The 20,813-nt window shown below is 42.1% G+C and overlaps 1 non-coding gene across 1 annotated transcript; it reads left to right on the forward strand.

Moving 5' to 3' along the window:
* The first annotated feature begins 19,651 nt into the window (after positions 1-19,651).
* On the forward strand, positions 19,652-19,723 carry TRNAA-UGC (transfer RNA alanine (anticodon UGC)). The gene has a single exon. It is a non-coding gene; the product is annotated as a tRNA-Ala (tRNA).
* Positions 19,724-20,813: the final 1,090 nt, after the last annotated feature.

The raw sequence follows: 20,813 nt of genomic DNA on the forward strand, positions 1-20,813 counted from the left end.
TGGATGCATGGGCAGACCAGCTAGCTGAGGCCTTACAGGACTCCGAATTTCTTCCCCTAGCCTTACAGCTAAAGGAGGCTTCGGGGTATATTTATGAAGCAGCCCAGAACTCAGCGGCAGTCTCCTCTTCCATTCAGGCGGCCTCCATTTCAGCCAGAAGGACGCTTTGGTTGAAATCCTGGGAAGGTGATGCGGAATCGAAAAGGTCCGTTGAAATTATCCCCTTCTCGGCTGCAGGTTTGTTCGGACCGGAATTAGATACCCTTATTTCCCAGGCCACGGGGGGCAAGAGCACGTCCTTGCCAGTCTATGCTAGCAGGAGCCGCGCCCCGAGGGGTAGCTCCTTTCGTCAGCCCTTTCGTGGGGCCTCTCCCCATAGGGGACAGCCCTTTAGAGGCAGGCAATCCAATTCCAGAGGCTCCTCTACCAGAGGGAGGTCCTCGTTTGCATCCAAACGCCAGGCCCCTAAATCTCAGGAGAAGCCTGCGTCCTGACGACCACCCTGTATTGCAGGGGGTGCCTGTGGGGGGACGTCTGTCTCTGTTTTACGAACAGTGGGCAGCGTCTTCCCAAGATCCTTGGATTCGGGGAATTATTTCAGAGGGGTACAAAATAGACCTTTCAGGCCCGGCTCCACGCCGTTACTTTCAGGCCCCTCTTTCCTGAAATCCAGTAAAAAGACAGGCTATACAGGATTGTGTAGCTTCTCTTCTAGCTCAGAGGGTCATCGCCAAGGTTCCAGATTGCCAGATAGGAACAGGGTTTTATTCCAACCTATTCCTAGTCCCGAAGCCGGACGGCTCCTTTCGCCCTATCTTAAATCTAAAGGGCCTCAATGTTCAATTAAGGGTGGACAAGTTTCGGATGGAATCTCTAAGGTCAGTGATAAACGGCCTAGAGAAAGATCAGTTCATAGCGTCCATAGATATAAAGGACGCGTATCTCCATATTCCCATTTGGATCCACCATCAGTCCCTTCTCAGATTTTCGGTGGGATCAGTTCACTATCAGTTTCGGGCCCTCCCCTTTGGCCTATCAACAGCGCCAAGGGTCTTCACAAAGATTATGTCAGTGATGGTAGCATGTCTTCACCTGCAGGGTGTTCAGGTCGTTCCTTATTTGGACGACCTGCTAATCAAGGCTTCCTCAGAGAGTTGCCTAAGCTATCACCTAGCCCTCACCCAAGCGGTTCTCGAGGGCCACGGATGGCTGAGAAATTTAAGGAAATCCCAGTTGGTTCCGTGTCAGCGCATGGTGTTCCTGGGACTCATCATGGACACCAGCAAACAAAGGATATTTCTCCCAGTAGAGAAGATCACCTCTATTCAGAAGGTAACCTCCCAGGTTCTGTCTTCTCCCAGACCCTCAATACTCTTGTGCATGAGGCTACTGGGAAAGATGGTGGCCTCCTTCGAGACCATTCCCTTCGGTCGAGCTCATTCTCGATGTTTCCAGTGGGACCTATTGTCGAAGTGGTCAGGTTCACACCTACGCCTAGATCTTCAAAAGATTTCTCTATCCGAGAGGGCGAGAACATCTCTTCAGTGGTGGATGTGCCAGGATCACTTGAATGTGGGCAGATACTTCGCACCTTGGTCGTGGATCATAGCCACGATGGACGCCAGCCTCAAAGGTTGGGGGGCGGTGGTCCTGCACCTCCGGCTCCAGGGATGTTGGTCGGTTCAGGAGTCGGCTCTCCCAATAAATGTATTGGAATTGAAGGCCATTCTTCTAGCCCTTCAGGGAGCACAATTCCTTCTTCAGGGCCACCCAGTCCGTATCCAGTCCGACAATGCCACGGCCGTGGCATATGTCAACAGACAAGGAGGAACCAGGAGCGCAGCGGCGATGGATATCGCAGCCCAAATATTGGTTTGGGCAGAGCTATATGTTCCGGCAATATCAGCAGTTTTCATTCCAGGAATAGAAAACTGGGAGGCGGACTATCTAAGTCGAAACCAGATGATGCCGGGGGAGTGGTCACTTCACCCGGAAGTCTTCCAATCTCTGGTTCACAGACAGGTGGGGTCTTCCAGACATAGACCTCATGGCTTCCAGACACAACGAAAAGGTCCACAGGTTCTGCGCAAGGGTAAGAGATCCCCTAGCGGCGGCAGTGGACGTCCTGACGATGTCATGGAAATTCAGGATGGGATATCTGTTTCCTCCGATCCCCATGCTTCCTCGCGTCCTCAGACGAGTTCGACAGGGTTCCCCATCAGTAATTCTGGTAGCCCCCTTCTGGCCATGGCGTGTGTGGTTCGCAGAAATAATATCTATGGCGGAAGGTCCGGGATTCCACCTTCCGTATCGTCACGACCTTCTTCTTCAAGGTCCATTCCATCACCAGAATTTACATCAGCTCAATTTAACGGCATGGCTGTTGAAGCCAGCCTTTGGAGGGCTAGAGGGTTTTCTTCCAGTGTAATTCAAATGTTGATGCGAGCTAGGAAACCAGTGTCATCTCGCATCTATCACCGGATTTGGAAGGCATATATTAGATGGTGTGAAAGCAGGACATACCACTCGTCCTCCTTTCGCCTCCCTCGCTTGTTAGCTTTCCTTCAGCATGGCTTAGAAGCAGGCCTTAGATTAGGCTCTTTAAAGGTTCAGGTTTCAGCCCTTTCGATATTTTTCCATACGAAGTTGGCTGACTTACCAGACATTAGGACTTTTTTCCAAGGAGTTCTCCATAAACAGCCTCCTTATGTCCCTCCTACAGCTCCATGGGATCTCAATCTGGTTCTGGACATGCTCAAGGGACCCCCCTTCGAGCCTTTGAACAAGGCGGATTTGAAGTGTTTGACCTGGAAGGTCCTTTTTCTTCTGGCTATTGCCTCTGCTCGCAGAGTTTCTGAATTAGGAGCCCTGTCCTGTCGGGAACCTTATTTGGTGTTCCACGAGGACAGAGCGGTCTTAAGAACCCTTCCTTCCTTTGTGCCAATGGTAGTTTCGGCTTTTCATCTAAACCAGGAAATAATTGTTCCGGTTTTCTCATCCACTTCTGATACGGATCAGCAATCGATGAAAAAGTTGGATGTGGTTAGAGCTCTCCGCATTTATGTTAAAAGAACTTCCCAGATTAGACAGACTGACTCACTGTTTGTTCTTTATGACACTAATAAGAGAGGCTGGCCAGCCTCAAAACAATCCATCGCCAGATGGATTACATCTACCATCAGGCAAGCTTATATTAATGCTAACCGTGCTGTGCCGGAGAGACTTACGGCCCATTCCACCAGATCGGTGGGGGCCTCGTGGGCAGCAAAGAATGGAGCTTCTGCGGACCAGCTTTGCAGGGCAGCCACCTGGTCCTCTGTCCACACCTTTACCAAATTTTACCAGTTTAATATATTTGCCTCTGCGGATGCAAATTTTGCTCGTAGTGCTTTACGAGCAGGGCTTTCAGAGTAGTCCCACCCTTAGGGGGCTGCTTTAGAACGTCCCCATGGTAAGCAGTGTCCCCCAGACCGGATGAAGGAGAAAAGAGGATTTATGTACTTACGTTAAATCCGTTTCTCTGATTCCGTCTGGGGGACACTGCGATCCCTCCCTTCTGTTTTTCTTCTGTGTGTTCTTGTGTGACTGCCCTTTTTTATCTTGGGCTTGTTAAAACTAACTGGACAGGAAGAGGCAGGGGGTTTGTAGAGGGGAGGGGTTTGCCAGCAGTACTAAATTAACTAGTTAGGTGCCAACTCCCAAGCTCCCCTCCACAACCCCATGGTAAGCAGTGTCCCCCAGACGGAATCAGAGAAACGGATTTAACGTAAGTACATAAATCCTCTTTTCCTCAATGTTACAGGCAATTTATTTTTTAGAACCACACTGATCGCATCAGACAATCTTTATTGGGGACAATAGATACGAATATTACAATATTTAGGTAGATTTTCCAAATTATCCAGAATAAATAATCTAGGCATTTCTTTCATTGCTTCTAATTCACTGAAGGAATGTTCCAATATTCCCTGGAGAATCCATATCAATACCTAGATATCTGGTTCTTTTATTTTTTTGCATTGTATACAAGTTTTTCTTATTTACAAATGACTCTTTCATCCACGCAATATGCTCCTTAAATTGCTCAGAATGCTAATCTTATCCATTTGTTTTGAGCACTGCATGTGTACAAAAATTCAAATTCAAATTGTATCATAAAAGTCTTATCACAAACTATCAAAGCCTGTGTCTTATTTTCTTTCTTGTTTTCCCCAGGCTTTACAAGAGTGCTGGAAATGGGAACACTATTACTAACTAACTAGTATTCCAATAATGAAACACCTGTAATTTACCTGGGCTTAACTGGAGCATGTTTTCGTCAGAATTTTGGGATTGGGTCAGGCTCCATTTTGCTGACCGACATGAGGCTGCTGCACTCTTTGCAGTATATTACAATGCCATACTCCTGAACAGGGAACAATTTTTGTGACAGTCCTAAGTTCATATTGCTGCTACCTAGTGACCTCTGATGATACTGTGCATGCGTATGCACAGTAGCCACTTCCAGCATCAAATATGCTTATCAATTTTCCAGTATTCAAACCAATGCTGCTACCAGAGGTAGAGATATGGCAGTTGCTGAGTAGTCAACCCTACTCCAACTTACACCACAGTGGTGTGTCGCTGGGAAAAAATCCAGGGAACTCTTGCTCTACAGAAATATTAACAAACTTCTCTCTAGCTGGTCTGCCTAGCTAACTGAGGAAAAGGAAAGGGAGGATCTGGCTTATATAGTAACTGATGCAGTGTTTTTATTTGACCTATTTCTAGTTAAACAAAACTCAAGCAAATTGAGAGTGAAGCAAAATCCTTTTCCTCTTCAATCATTTATGACATTTAGTGGAATTATAAAAATGGCCCCAGACATTATATTGCGCAGCTCCTTCTTTTCCCCTGTGTGTTTTCTGTCTCTAGTTGAGAATTAAGAAGACTGGTAGAAGTTTTGTTTTCTGTATTTGCAGGAACTTCCCAGCTTCTGGTGTCCTGCAAAACACTACTGGCTGTGCAAGTTGGGAATATGGGTTGACTAGCTTATGTCACAAATGTGGTGAAGATTGGAGATTTTAAATGGTCACACTGATGCCAGCAGGGATTCCATGTGCATGGGCATGTGTGTGCAATGCATCCTGGGTAAAGGATGCCAAAGTGGAGGACCAGACAGAAAATTGCCTCTGAACTGCTAGTGAGCATTTCCTGTTTCTTTAAGAACTATGGCTGCCCAGTACAGTGGGAAAATCTGAGATATGATGAAGCCAAAGTCATCCCTAAAAAGCCAAAGAACACCTGTCCAAGGTAAACCCCTAAATTAAGGATTCTCTGGATATTTAGTTGGCTACCCAAATACTCTTCCCTCTTAGTACTTTTGTAGAACCTGAGGAGGGAAAGAAATAAAGTCCAGAAACATCAGGCCTCTGAAGACTGTGAAAAACCTTTACCTACTGCTTGTGAAGGGGTCTTTTGCACAGCATGTATTTCCCAGTCCAAAGCAAATCATCCTCACCCCACTGAGCAATTTTGGGAACTGATAGCTTGAATGACAAAATCATTTGTAAGCAAAGAGGATTTAAGCAGGAGGTTGATAAAGCAAGGACCCACATAAATATGAACAGGCATTCCCAGTCAGAATTTGATTCTTTGGAAGATGTGGGGAATTCCTCTAGTTGTTAATTAGGGGAAATAAAGAAGAACCCATTTGTTTAGTTTGCCTAATGTGTAGATTCCGCTCAGGCACATATATAAGTCCATGGAGTTGAATTAAACATCAACCTCCATTGCACTTCAGAAGTCCCTCCTTGAGGATTGTAGTAAGAAAAATTGTTTTCCTGTGAACAGGTAGTAAAGGGTTTAATTTATAAAGAAAGGATTGAAGTGTAAAAGCACTTGTCTTACCTGAAAACATTAGTGTAGATACAAGTATCTATACTCAGGTTTCTTTTTTAAGTTCGGACAGAACAGACCACCGGAAAGCACACTATAAGGTCACAGAACACAGAAAGAAAATGTTAAATTATAAAATAAATGAACAACTCTTAACAGTTTAATAATTTAAAGAAATATGCATTAAAAAAAAATGTTTTTTCTTTCATTAATTCCATAAATAAAGATGCTTTCAATGTGTACTGTACATACAATGTGTTTTTATAGTCCATCTTGCTTACATACACATGTTTTGTGATAGTGGTACGCATACATGTGTAGTACCCCAGAGGTTGATATATGTGTATGGTCCCTTTAAAAAAAAGTCTGTGCATGCTCAGGAAGCTAGTACCCAGGAGTTTCCCTGCTCATTGGTTTCTGCAGTTGTCAGTCAAGGCGGGGCAGACTGAGCGAAAGATTACAGCCAAAATTCCGATAATTTTTCGTGTGTGTAGGCAAGGAACTTTTGCTGAGAGGAAATGGGGAGAAGTGCGGTGTGAAGTGCTGTGGAATAACAGACAAGCAAATGTTGTTGGAGTTTAACAGCAGCTATAATGACAAGTTTTCCATGAAAGACAAGGCAGCAACAGAGATATCAGCAGCCCGATGTGCTGTGGTGAGTCTATAAACTATACCCTATAAGAGTAGAACTTTGTACCTTTTGAGACATAACAGTAGTGAAAAACAGGAGTACAGCTCTAAGAATAAATCCTAAGACTATATTTGGAACACTTGTATTATTAATCAGAGGAACTGAGAGAGTGAGTCACAGTTGTTATGGCCACCAGTGCGGCATAAACTCATAGAAGAGGTCTTCACCTTTAGCAGCCGCCTTTCCCGTAGAGACTGGTTGGGCTCACAGGTACTCAGATGCCCCCAGGTCTTATGCTCAGAGTACTATGAGTTTATGCTTACACGGTAGCGCACAGGTAGAGGAGGTTGCACACGGAGTAGCGACAGGCCAGATGTCAGCGGACAGGGCAGGGCACCAGAGGATATGTCAGGTATAGGCAGAAAGGTCAAGGCTACAGACACAGGTTCAGGATCCAGGGACAGGCATAAAATCAGGGTCACTAGCAGAGGTTCAGAATCCGGGTTCAGGCAATAGATCAGGGTCAGAAGCACAGGTTCAGAGTCCAGGAACAGGCAAAGGTCATACACGGGTAATCAATCTCAGGTTAAACACCAAACACGGGAACAAATAGCAGGCAGCAGTACTGGAACAGGACACTATAACCGGCAATGAGGATCAGTCCTCACTGCCTTAAATAGTACAAGGAGCCAATCAGAACAGAGCCCATATCAGCATTCACAGGAATAGCCTAATGATTAATTTGCTAATGGCCAAAAAGGCTACAGGGTGCTCAGCTAGGAGTAATCAGCCAGGTGGCTGCATGATGAATTACTGTCATACAGCCAGTAAATGAGTAGCAGAGCCCCCTAAATCAGCCACTATTGGCTGAGTACTATGGCCCCTGTGCGCACGCGCCCTGCTGTCTGACAGCTGGCTGGGCGCTGAGCGATTTAACTACAGGTGTCCCGGTCGTTGCCTAGGCAACTGGGACGTCGGGACCGGAAGTGATGTCCCGGTCGCCATAGCGACGGCCGGGATGCCAGCAGGAAGGTAAGGAGAGTCGCGGCGGCCGCGGGCACTAACAACAGTATGATAGAGTATGATAGAGTATGATAGAGTCTGTGCAACAGCATGGCACTACAAGTCAAGTCACAGCCAGCTTCAGGACATAAAAGCACCTAGTAACTAAAGGTTTTGTAGTACATCACAAGGGAAACAACCCCACTAGCAGTGCAATATCATTGTTCCAGAACTGTAATTAAGACTGCCTGTCAGTTAAAGGAATTGAGTTTGTTAATCACCACCATTTTGAGACAGTGAATGCAGTATCCAGGATTAGACATTTTGTTTGGTGCCGAGACTGAAGTATCTGTCAGAACTTTATTTGGATTAATAGGTTTAAGAGATTCAGGGCTAGATTTACTAAACTGTGGGTTTGAAAAAGTGGGGATGTTACCTATAGCAACCAATCTGATTCTAGTTATCATTTATTTAGTACTTTCTACAAAATGACAGCTAGAATCTGATTGGTTGCTATAGGCAACACCACCACTTTTTCAAACCCGCAGCTTAGTAAATATAGCCCTCAGTCTGCATTGGAGTACCATTTAAACACAAAACAATAGTAATGTGCCTGCACAGTATATGTCCTGCACCCCACAACTAAAACGGAGCCCAGCATTTATATTATGCTTCCTACAACAGCAGTATCTTTGTTACGGGAACTTTGTGACTATTGGATACAGTTCAGTTCTGTGGAACCACAGATCCCAACCAGCCCCGAAATGTGATGCTCCTTCACTATTGCCGGCAGATTAAAAAGTATTAATCTGTGCATATATTTTGCTGATAAAGGAGCAATTAGTTATTTACAGAAACTGCTTAATTTCGGAATTAACAATTGTTTCAACTTCACCTTAATTTAGTGTAGATGACTGAGATATTGTGGGGAACCTTATAACCACTGTGGGAGAGTATAGTACACTAGTTATGGGCAGCATGGTGGCTTACTAGTTAGCACTTCTGCCTCACAGCACTGGGGTCACGAGTGTGATTTCCGACCATGGAATTATCTGTGTGCAGTTTGCATGTTCTTCCCATGTTTGCATGGGTTTCCTCCGGGTGCTCCGGTTTGCTCCCACACTCCAAAAACATACTAGTAGGTTAATTGGATGCCATTAAATTATCCTTAGCCTCTCTTGGTCCGTGTGTGTGTGTGTATATTAGGGAATTTAGACTGTAAGCTCCAATGGGGCAGGGACTGATGTGAGTGAGTTCTCTGTATAGCGCTGCAGAATTAGTGACGCTATATAAATAAATAGATGATGATATTAAAAGCACTAGAAACAAGGTTTGCACGTTGCTATTATGCTCAGGAATTTATCTAGTTTGACGGTTAGGCTATTTGTTTATTGAAGTGTTATTTACCAGTTATTTGAAGTGTTTATTTATTTACCCAGCAACTGCTTAGGGAATTGTCTATGCCAACTTGCCTTTTTCAACCTTAAAATCTTTGATCCAGAAATAAAGGGTTATAGGTTCTGCGGTTGGTTATTGAGTTGGGAGCTAATAAAGTTCTACCAGTACCATTGCCCCTCTATCCCCCATATACATTCTCATACCAACTGAATCTGAATTGCAAAGAAGGAGGAAGAACAGCATTTAAGAAAAAGAAGAAAGTCCTTGCATTGTGGTCACTCCATTCCTCCAGGGTTTTAAACCAATACTATGCCGTGTTAGTCATCACTATCAGTCAGCATTTACATTGGCCCTGTAGCTGGTGCAAGAAATAAAAACAAAAACAGAGCTAATAAGAATTAATATCTGTCACAAATGAAGTGCAATCTGTATAATAAAACCATACATTTATTACAGATAAAAAAAACAAATAACAATAGAATTCTAAAACAAATAGAAAGATTTGTCTCCACATAAATAACCAAATGTTATCTAGCATGGCATCTGTTACTATAATCCCAAATGTCGAGGTAACTCAAGGTAAGCAGATGTAAATCATATGCAAGGTGCAATTTTGCATTCCCACACAACCAACAGCACAAACTTGTTCTTGCTGTGTCAAATGTTTCAATAGCGCTAGATGGAGATCCAAATCTCAGAACAATGTGAGTGGCCAGTTCGCTTATAATAACAAAACAAACAAATTTGTGCACATATTTGAATCACTGTCCTTAGTTAAACAGCATCTGGAGCTGGGTAGAGGTTGCATGCATGTGAACACTTCAAGAAATATTTAGAGCCTGTCTCACCCAGTCTGACGTAGTGGCTATTAGGGAGAAAACGTTCCCCTTCTGGTTGATCACACAGCACACAGAGTGCTGGATGTGCGAAAAAAGTTCTGCTGACGCGTTTCGTCAGTAAAAAACTGACTTTCTCAAAGTTCAGCTGGTGCAAGTAATATGGCTGAAACCAAGCACACAGACTTAAGTGTTATTTGCATTTGGACATGAATTGCGTTCATTGGCATAAGGTCTTTTTCTGAGCATGAAAACAGCTATTTCACACAAGATACGCGACACAAATGGGCGTACATCTGAACATGAATCAGGCCCTCAGTATCTTGCTAGAGAGAAAGTTAGCTTCAGAATTCCTTATTATTTGTTGTTTTTCAAGCAGTGAATAGAGTTTGTTTTATATTAAGTCCTTTGTTTTACCAAGGGATCTCAGTTTAGTTTTAAACACTGTGATGTGAGCTTTTGCAAGAGGTTTCCTTAAGGTGGCTTACAGTGGTAGTATTCCCAGTGGTAATTACTTTTGCCTGTAGAATTGGAGAATTGAAGGCTGTATGATACAAAAAAACCCTTTCTGAATATCTACATAGGTAAGGTTTAACCCAGCTTTCTTGCCTAAAGTGGTATCCACATTTCATATAAATTAAGAAAAAAGACACAATGGGGTGGTGTCATTATAGCAATGCTGAGATTTACATAATCATGCAGTGAGAGGCCATGTTGATGCGATTTGAAGCAATTTGTGTCATAATGGCACCCAACCTGCCCAGTTCACTAGAAATTTAGGAGTGTCCCGGCATATTGAGCAGTAGGCAAGTAAGATTCCCATGCATTCAACACAATCATAAGAAAGCCGGGTTAAGTTTACTGTAATAACAGTAGTAGGATTAACACTTCGCTAATCTGGGGGGAATTCAATTCCCCCCAATGTGTCCACTTTTTTTCAGTTTTGCAGACCAAATATATAATCCATATTGTTTAGGGCAAGTTGACAACTGTATGCGAATTTTGTAGAAAATTACAAGTACATGTAACAAAACACTACACTGTGCAATATAATGATGTGTTTAAAGAGAAAAAGGCAAATGTAACTTGCACTCTAAGGGGGGTATTCAATTGTTAGCGAGATCCCCGGAAAACGAGCGCTCTAAAAATATTAGCGTTGATACGGTAATTACTCGCTGAATTTCATCTCGCAGCTCCCTGAGCTGTGAGATGAAATTCAGCTACTAAACTACCGTATTAACGGTATTTACGCGCATATTACCGTATTAACGCTAATATATTTTGAGCGCTCGTTTTTCCGGGGATCTCGCTAACAATTGAATACCCCCTAAGGGGCTCATTTAGCAAAAGTCATTTAGACATTGATGCTCTTGTGAGCATCAAAGTCAGTAAAACATGTAGGTATATCTCACTAATTTTTAAAGAGCGCACTTATGTTTATGACGTTCATTCTGGTTCATTCCATAGATTGTAAGCTTGCTTAACTCTCTGTATGTATTGCCCAGTATTGTTTTATTACTGTTTGTTCCCAATTGTAAAGCGCTACGGAATCTGCTGGCGCTATGTAAATAAATGTTGATGATGATGATGGTGGTTTTTACAATGAAAAATTCCACTACCTTAGACCAGACAAAATTACGTAGGTGTTCCCTCCCCCCAGCTTTACTCTTGTAATAATAATATGACTAGCACTGTTAAAAATGTAAATAAAAATATATTATAAAAAACCATCAGAAGTCCAGGCTGCAAATTGTGCAACCAGCTGCGGTGCTTTTCTGCTGGTGATGATATATCAACAAAGTGGCCATATGGGATAGGATCCATGCGCTCAGTGTTTCAATGGAGCAGCCGAATCTACCTTCTATGGGCACTTTCAGTCATCTCTAGTTGTCAAAGCAAATACTGAATAATCATATCACCATTTATTTATATAGCGCCACTAATTTAGCAGCGCTGTACAAAGAACTCACTCACATCAGTCCCTGCCCCATTGAAGCTTACAGTCTAAATTCCCTAACACACACACACACACACACACAGATACATAGTTTAGCACATTTAAAATCAAATAAAGAGAATACAGCTTGGGTTAACATTAAACTAAAATAGAGCAACCAAGTAGCTTTACAATGTAGTACATTGACCAAAATCTGGAACACAATAATTTATGTTTATTGCCGTACAAGCTGCATTTTTTTTATTAAAAGGGATATATAATCACATGTACTTATTTTCCAGCTATACCAATTACTACTAATGGAGCAAATAACTAAGTGTAAACACATTTGTGTGCTTTCCATCTGCTTTTGTATCAACATTTAAACTTTATGATTTATTTGTTCTTATCTAGAATGAAGATAAGTGTTTTTATATATAATTTAGGAGGATAAGAATGAGATTCCATTCATCATTGTGCTGCAGTTTAATGATAGTAATATATCATTTTTACTAAACCTAAAGGTGAATCGCTATAAAACTGAAGTATTTAGTATACTAACATCTATAAAGTAAATTTTTACATTTAATTAAAACATTTTTTATGTTCTTTCATTATATGTTCTTGGATAACCTAAAAGCTAGTTTTTTTAACCCTGGCCTATAATACTTCATCTCATTTAGTGCAAACTTGCTGGCATGCTGTGTATAGCTTTAGTTTGATGAAGCTTCTGAATTCCACATGATTATTTAATATGAATCTTTATATAGCTTCAGCCACAACATTAAAACCATTTTCCTAATATTGTGTAGGACCCCTTGTGTTGCCAACCATCGAGGCATGGACTCCACAAGACCACTGAAGGGGTACTGTGGTATCTGGCACCAAGATGTTAGCAACAGATCCTTTAAGTCTTGTAAATTGTGCGGTGGGGCCACCATGGCTCGGACTTGTTTTTTGCCAGCATATCCCACAGATTTGGGTAATTTGGAGGCAAAGTCAACACCTTGAACTCTTTGTCATGTTCCTCAAACCATTCCTGAACAGTTTTTGCAGTGTGGCAGAGCACATTATCCTGTTGAAACATGCCACTGCCATCAGGGAATACTGTAGCCATGAAGGGGTGTACTTAGTCTGCAACAATGTTTCAGTAGGAAGTGTCACAGTGACATCCACATGAATGTCAGGACCCAAGGTTTCCAATGCCTTCTTCCCATGGTGCATCCTGGTGCCATCTCTTTCACAAGTAAACAATGCAAATGCACCAGACCATCCACATAATGTAAAAGAAAACATGATTCATCAGACCAGACCACCTTTTTCCATTGCTCCATGATCCAGTTCTGGCACTGACGTGCCCATTGTAGGTGCTTCTGGCAGTGGACATGGGTCAGAATGGGCATGCTGAACAGTCTGCAGCCATGCAGCCCCATACGCAGCAAGCTGTAATGCACTGTGTGTTCTGACACCTTTCTATTTCTATATTGGTGTTTGACAGGCATGGTCTGGTATCAGTAGGTGATGGGGAGTGCTGGTCCTCTGTTGACATTTGGAGGCTTCTGGCGTACCTCTTGGTAAGTGAGCTCTCAATTTAAAAACACATGATTGTATGACCCACTATATAGGGACTCTCATTGTTTATAGTTAGGACCCCCTATTAGCAGAAGCAACGTGAACTGGTGGTAGTTTATCATGCATTTGCAAATGTATGTAACTGAGAATTCTGGAATTTTATGTACAAGTAGAAATGTGTCTCTTTTATTAGCTCACAGCAGTGTTGCTGGGGATTTTTCTCTGTACTTTTACCTTTCTATTATAACCAGCATTAACTTTTTCAGCAATTTATGCTACATTAGATGTTCTATGGGATTGGACCAGACAGGCTAACCTTCACTCCTCACACACGTCAATGAGCCTTGGACACCCATGACCCTGTATCTGGTTTACTAGTTGTCCTTCCTTTGACCAATTTTGGTAGGTTCTAACCACTGCATATTGGGAACACACATAAGCTTGCCCTTTTTGAGATGCTCTGACCGACTTGTCTAGCCATCGCAATTTGGCTCTTGTCAAAGTCACTCAGATCATTACGCTTGATCAATTCCCAGCTTCAATCACATCAGCTTCAAGAACTGACTGTACACTTACTACCTAATATATACCACCCGGTGACAGGTGCCATTGTAAATAGATAATCATTGTTATTCACTTCACTTGTCAATGGTTTTACTGTTGTGGCTGATCGTTGTATTAAAGAATTCTATTCAGGTTCATCAGATCCTGCCCAAGTGGGGCTAACAATGTTAATTTCTTACCACAGGTCCATGATCAAACACAGCAAGGGTAGTTTAGCCAGATACTAATTAACCTACCGATATTGACTTGGACTGCGGGAGAAAACCAAAGTACATGGAGGAATCCTTTGCAAGCATTGATAGAACATAAAAAGTTAACATGGATAGCACCCTGGTCTGTTAACATTCAAGGTTCCAGTGCTGTGGGCAGCAGTGCTATGATCTGTGTCACCATGCTGCACTGCCAATAGATAGGCTTTTTACAGGCATTCAGACCAATGTTTTTTACTGCAAAATGCTACTCATATTTGGTACATTGCAATATATGGTGTAAAGAAAGATTCTTTAGAATTTAAATACAATGTTTACAATAATAATAATAATAATAATAATAATAATAATAATAATAATATAATTAACAATAAGAATACACAAAGGAAGAAGACATAAGAAATGTAAAACATTCCAAAGAGAGTGTCTCTAAAATATGGCAAACAGTGCACACCATCCCCACTTATGTGTAATTGCGTACCAGATATAAAATCTTTTGGGCTTATCTGTATCAAGACAGGTTTACTTCAATTACCAGTAATGATTATGTACCTGGTGGGCGGAGAGCAGGTCACAAGTAGTAATAGTCCTGATTCCAAGCGTGAGTCCCTACAAGTCACCACAAATTGCCCAATTTCTGGCCATTTTTGAGAGACACTCTCTTTGGTATCACTTGGACCTGGAGGAAATCTGTCTTGATACAGATCAACTGAATTTACACAGATAAGCTTTAAAATATTATATATTTGGTATGAAGCTACACATGAGTGGGGAATGGTGTGCACTGCTTGTCAATTTTTGAAAACACACTCCCTTTGGTATATATACTTCTTCTGGTTTAATCAACTTTATTTTCTCTGGTGACAAGTTGGATGTGCCTGTCGAATCTAAATCAGGTTGTTCACCTGTAAGTGTCAGTTTATCAGTTTATGAGCTCATCAGCCGAAGAGAATTAAATACACTGCAAGTTCTGCGTGTACAATTAGCTCTGCTTTATTAGTTACAAGTCCATATCTATAAAGCACAAAATCACGTATTACAGAAAACTACGCCCCAAAAGGTTTTAACTACTCATGCTTCCTCTACGCAGATCTTGTTACATTCTCACATTTTCACATGGGAATTCTCCCCAGGGGGAGTTGCTTTATCTTCTGTTCTGCCATATTCAAGGTCATGGGCATAGTTTATTGCAAACAATGAATAACTCCTACAAACTAGCAGTATCTAATCTGTCTTTAAGCTATAAGAGAACAAAATGGCTATAAGGCAACAAGATGGCATCAGCTTAGCAAAATCACATTTCTCATGCCTATATACGTTTACTATCTGGTACGCACATATACATGTATAGCAATGAACAACTGTGTAGCTAAAATACTACACTATTGTGTGCCTTGTCCTTCTGTTCCTATTTTAGATTATCTCCAACTACACCATCTGGTATTTCTGGGGGACTGGCAGCCGCCTGTACTTTGGAAGTGTATATAAGGACTTTTTTTATTTTAATTTAATTTGCATTACTAATAATTTGTCACGCGCCTTTTTGTATCATATTTTTTATATACACACACATACATACATATATATATATATATATATATATATATATATATATATGTATATATATATATACGCTGTAGGCAGTATTGACATACTGTGAATTAAACATTTCATGCAATTGCTTGATGAGATCAATGTATACAGTGATCATCTGACATCATCTTGAGTGAAACCATTTTTCAACAATTCTCTTTTTGCTCTGTATCGTGATAAATTGTATATAAAATGGCGAAGTTGATTTTAGTTTTTTCCTCACCTGGATAGGAATATTGTTAGGCAATGACTTTATACATGTAAAATTTAGGTTAAACTGTTTAGCTTCCCAAAATTTGCAAAGAAATAATTTATTTAAACTCCAGATTTTTTACATACTCTGTGAGATCATTTTACAAGATGCATCTTCACAAGATTGTGTTTCTCTGTAATTAGTAGCAACTGTATGATTCACTTTTTCAGGTTTGGCAAACTATGACATTCCAACTGTGAAACATTAGACATCTCTGTGTTCCAACTGACAAATCAGTTTGAATGCATATATGACCTTTAATTACCACACTCAAAAGTTAGACAGTAAGGGGTAAATGTATCAAGCTGCAATTTTTTTCAGAGATTTTAAATTCCCGAAAATCACGAGAGATAACCCGAAATTTGAGTTCCCAAGTCACCATATGTATTAAGTAGCGATTTTTTAATCTGATCTTCAAAATCAATGTTCATCTATTGCGATTTTTGGCGATTTAAAGTCACCAGTGTTTAGCTGAAAATCTCTATTTTCAAGCCAATACTCCATTCTGGTTGTTGCAAGTTTTGCATGCAAAACTCACCAGATTTTGACCTCATTAACATTATAAAAAGCAAGCTACTTGCTTATTTGAGTTGATAGGGGTTTAAGAAGCATAGAGAGAGCAGGTGACAGTGTAGGAGAGATTAGTTTGTGTTAAGGAGTGCAGAAAATGAGGTTTGTTATTTTTTTCATGATTTTTTTAGTTGTCTTTGTTTGTCTTATTGTCTGTGTGTTTATTAATATATTTTTTTTGTGACTATTTTTTTTTGCAGTTTACTGTATTTTGTCTGTCCTTAGTTTGTGAGTGCATTTGTTGTTTTGTATTTCCCCTGTGTTTTATTTGTCAGTCTATTTGTTTTCTGCTTTGTCTTTCTCCTGTGTCTGTCAACATGATGAGAGGCAGGAGAGGTGAGGAGGCTAGGGAGAGTGGGGTGGAGGAGATAGGAGCTATGAGGTGAGGAGGAGCATGAGGAAGAGGCAGGCCTCTTCGGTGGGCAAACCTAAATCCGTGCACAATGTGCAATTTAGTTTCCAGGAAAATTGTACCCTCATACACAATTAAGTGCCTGTGAAGATTTTGGAGAAGCTTGCTGGATAGACCACATTTGCACGTAAAAAGCAGCTGTGGTCACAATTATGTGACGCTGTTAATGTAGTCGGCCCTATTAAGCACCATAAAAAAGTACTGCAAGCGCATCAACGACATAAAACGCAGAGTGAAGGAGAAGATGGCCGAGGAGAGGCGAGTAGCTGCAGGGACTGGAGGTGGGCCTGATCTTGTCATGTCCTACACAAGTTATGAGTTCAAGCAGCTAATCCCTTGTGAGCTCCTCAAGGGAATTAATGTGTGGGACACTGACAGACCTGGTGAGTACTGTGGTAATGGTGCAAATGTTTATCCTTTATTTGCAAACAGTAATCCATCAGCATGTAAATGTTGATTTTTCTGCACATTGCAAACAGAAGTCTGAGCATTTGTAAACGTTTTCTTTTTCTAGGGTGAATCTTTTTTACACTAGATAAAATAATTAATATCAAATCTTTCAAAATTTTCTACACACAGCTTCCACCGAAAAGCAGGTAGCACCACCACCACTTTATGAGGGAAGGGGGGTATGATGCCCTAATGTGTGAGGGAAGGAGGGGTGTATTAATATAATGTGTGATATGAGGGCAGGGAAGTTGTCTTAGTACATGGGTAGGAGGTAGGCTATTAATTTAATGGTGACATTTAGGTGGGGGCTAATTATTTTTTTAGGGTGAATGTTTTTTGCACTAGAAAAAATATCAAACCTTTCAAAATTTTCTACACACAGCCTCCACCGAAATGCAGGCAGCACCAGCAGCAGAACCGGCACCTGCACATACAGTCGCAAGCCAGGAGGATGTTGACTCCTTTGAAGGTAAATCCACCTATGTTGAAGTGAGAGTGAAAAGATGCTATTAATCATTTGCCTGTAATGATAAGCACCTGCAGCGCCGTAACCAGGCCGGTGCGGGCTGTGCCGTTGGCCAGGGCGCAGTCCCAAGGGGGCACAGTGGCCGCCCGCACCTGCCTCTGTGAGGAGACTGAAAAATAAAGAAAATAACAGACCTCAGAATCAGACTGCCGGCCGCCCAGAGCATCCAAAATGGCGGCCGGCACCTGGTTTCATCACCTTCTGAACTCTGCCCTCTGCCCCTCAGCGTCTGATGTCATGACGTTGCTAGCCAGCAGAGGAGCAGAGAACAGAGAAGAGCCAGGCAGCGATGGCTGGACAGTAAGAAAGATGAAAAAGGTAAGCTTCAAAAAGGGGGGTATGTGTGCTGCTATTATGGAGGGGAGGGGGGAATGTATGATGCTATTATTGAGGGGAGGGGGGAATGTATGCTGCTATTATAGAGGGGAGGGGGGAATGCATGCTGCTATTATAGAGGGGAGGGGGGAATGTACGCTGCTATTATAGAGGGGAGGGGGGAATGTACGCTGCTATTATGGAAGGGAGGGAGGAATGTATGCTGCTATTATGGAGTGGAGGGGGAATGTATGCTGCTATTATGGAGTGGAGGGGGAATGTATGCTGCTATTATGGAGGGGAGGGGGGAATGTACGCTGCTATTATGGAAGGGAGGGAGGAATGTATGCTGCTATTATGGAGTGGAGGGGGGAATGTATGCTGCTATTATGGAGAGGAGGGGTAAATCTTCCATTAGCCTGGGGGCCGCCATTCCCTTAATCCATGCAGTATTATTGCAGGATAGTACAATGTAGAACAGTACATTACAATAAACAAGTAACAATATAACTCAGGTAGCTGAAACCACAGCTAATAAGAGAGGATGAGGGTGAGCGAGGGATATTCAGCACATACTGGAACCTGTGCCCAAGAGTGTGGGCGCAGCTAACAGGTTAAGAGCCACTGAAAAGGTGAAGAGAAAAGCAGGAGTGGAGTCAGTGGGCAGAAGGCCCAAGAAGGAGGTGGGCAGAGTAACTGGAGAACAAAGTTAAAAGTGGTGGAAAGAGGAGGAGAGAGTCCCTGATCAGAAGAGCTTACAATCTAAAGGGATGGGCAAACAAATGGAAGACACAAGGCGTGAAATGGGGACAGGGTCAGACGGAGCGAGAAGGAGGAAGGTGGAAGAAGGGTTGAGAGGGAGAGGTAGCCAACAGGTGCGTAGTTAAGTGGATGACTGATAGACTTTTAAGATAGGTGGTTTTTTTGAATGCCCGTTTAAAGCTGCACAGATTGGGGGATGTTCTGATAGAATGAGGGAGAATATATGAGAAGAGCTAATCAGAGGGGAGGGGAGGCCGATCGAATTGCAGTGGGCAGGTTGGAGTGTGAATACAGGTTGGCGATGTAAGCAGATTATACTGTATGTGTATAGGATATAGTACAATTGTACTGTGTGTGACTGTGATACAATACATTACAATAATATTGCATGTATAATATATCAAGTGTATACACATAATGACATTTACCCTGTGTAGGCGCGGGCGACGCACAGGCGGCCGCAACCCATGACACGCGATGTGGACGCGGACATATCGCGTATCATGGGATGCGGCCGCGGGTCAAAATCAGGTCATTTTCCATCCCAGGGGCGGCTGACCGGACTTCCGGCCGGCCCTAACAGCGCTGAAACTGAGCGGCCCGGAGGACCGATGCGTCCCTGCCCCACGGGCCAGCCCGCCCTTGACCCTGTGTCAGATTTAGCAGCTTATTGTACTATTGTGAGAGGGCCTAGTTATCAATCACTCACTAGCTTCTTCCTGTCTGCTACTGGGAGCTTCCAGTAGGGGACGTAGCTCAGTGGTAGAGCGCATGCTTTGCATGTATGAGGCCCCGGGTTCAATCCCCGGCATCTCCACTTTTTATATGTATATATATATATATATATAAAGAAGAATCATTCTGTGTGTGTGTCTTGATTTTACTATTGTGAGGTTGCAGGTACATCAGTCACTCAGTGTCTCCTTAGTGTCTGATTGCTGGTACAACCCCTACCATCCCTAGGGCATGTAGCTCAGTGGTAGGGTGCATGCCTTGTGTGTATGAGGCCCTGTGTTCAAGCCCTGGCATCCCCAGTTTTTAATTTACTTTTATTTCATTTTTTAATTAAAGTTATATTGTTAAACACTCTAGAAAATTCAGTATACATACACGACTATCACTAGTTGTGTTGTTTGCACACCACTTTTATTTTGCATTGTGTAAACCCACGATTTTGCTTTCCTATATGGCAATAGACCTGGGGAAACTTATGGACCAAATATTTTCCTCATATGTATTAACAAAAAAAACAAGCATTGTTATCAGTTCATTAAATAATTAATAACAATTGTTTGTTTCCAGGTTTATCACTCATTGTCAGATAACGCAACACTACAAGACTGCACAGATTATCTGAATTCTCTACCAGACACTGACACCCCTGATATCTTTGGCATGCACCCCAACGCTGAGAGAGCGTACCTCAAATCTCAGGCACAGGTCTTCCTAGATACCATACTCAGTATGCAATCCAGAACCAGCATGGAATGCACAGGTTACTGGTTATGAATTATATATCTGTGCTGTAACTATTGGGTTGTATGGAGTGTCATATCGGATATTGTCGCTATAGAAACCACACACACACAGTGCATGATCGACATGTACAAAAATAAAAATCTCCGCTGTTACTAATTTGTCCTGTTGGCAACAAAACATATTGAGCATTTTTTGATCTGCCCATTCAACTTCTCACAGATTGGAAAGTGACAAGAAAGCTGCAGTTTGAATGGTGACTGTGTCGCGTCATACATTCAGTATGTCATAATTTGATTTTAGACAGTGTTTGTGTGCAAAAAGTGGCTCATTATTATTACAATCTTTTATTTATAAGGCGCCACAAGGTTTCTTCAGCGCCGTACATAGGGGATTGGAACAGACAGCAAAATTACATAAGAACTTACTGA

The sequence above is a fragment of the Mixophyes fleayi genome, chromosome 9, assembly GCF_038048845.1.
Source record: "Mixophyes fleayi isolate aMixFle1 chromosome 9, aMixFle1.hap1, whole genome shotgun sequence".
In the NCBI taxonomy this organism is placed as follows: domain Eukaryota; kingdom Metazoa; phylum Chordata; class Amphibia; order Anura; family Limnodynastidae; genus Mixophyes; species Mixophyes fleayi.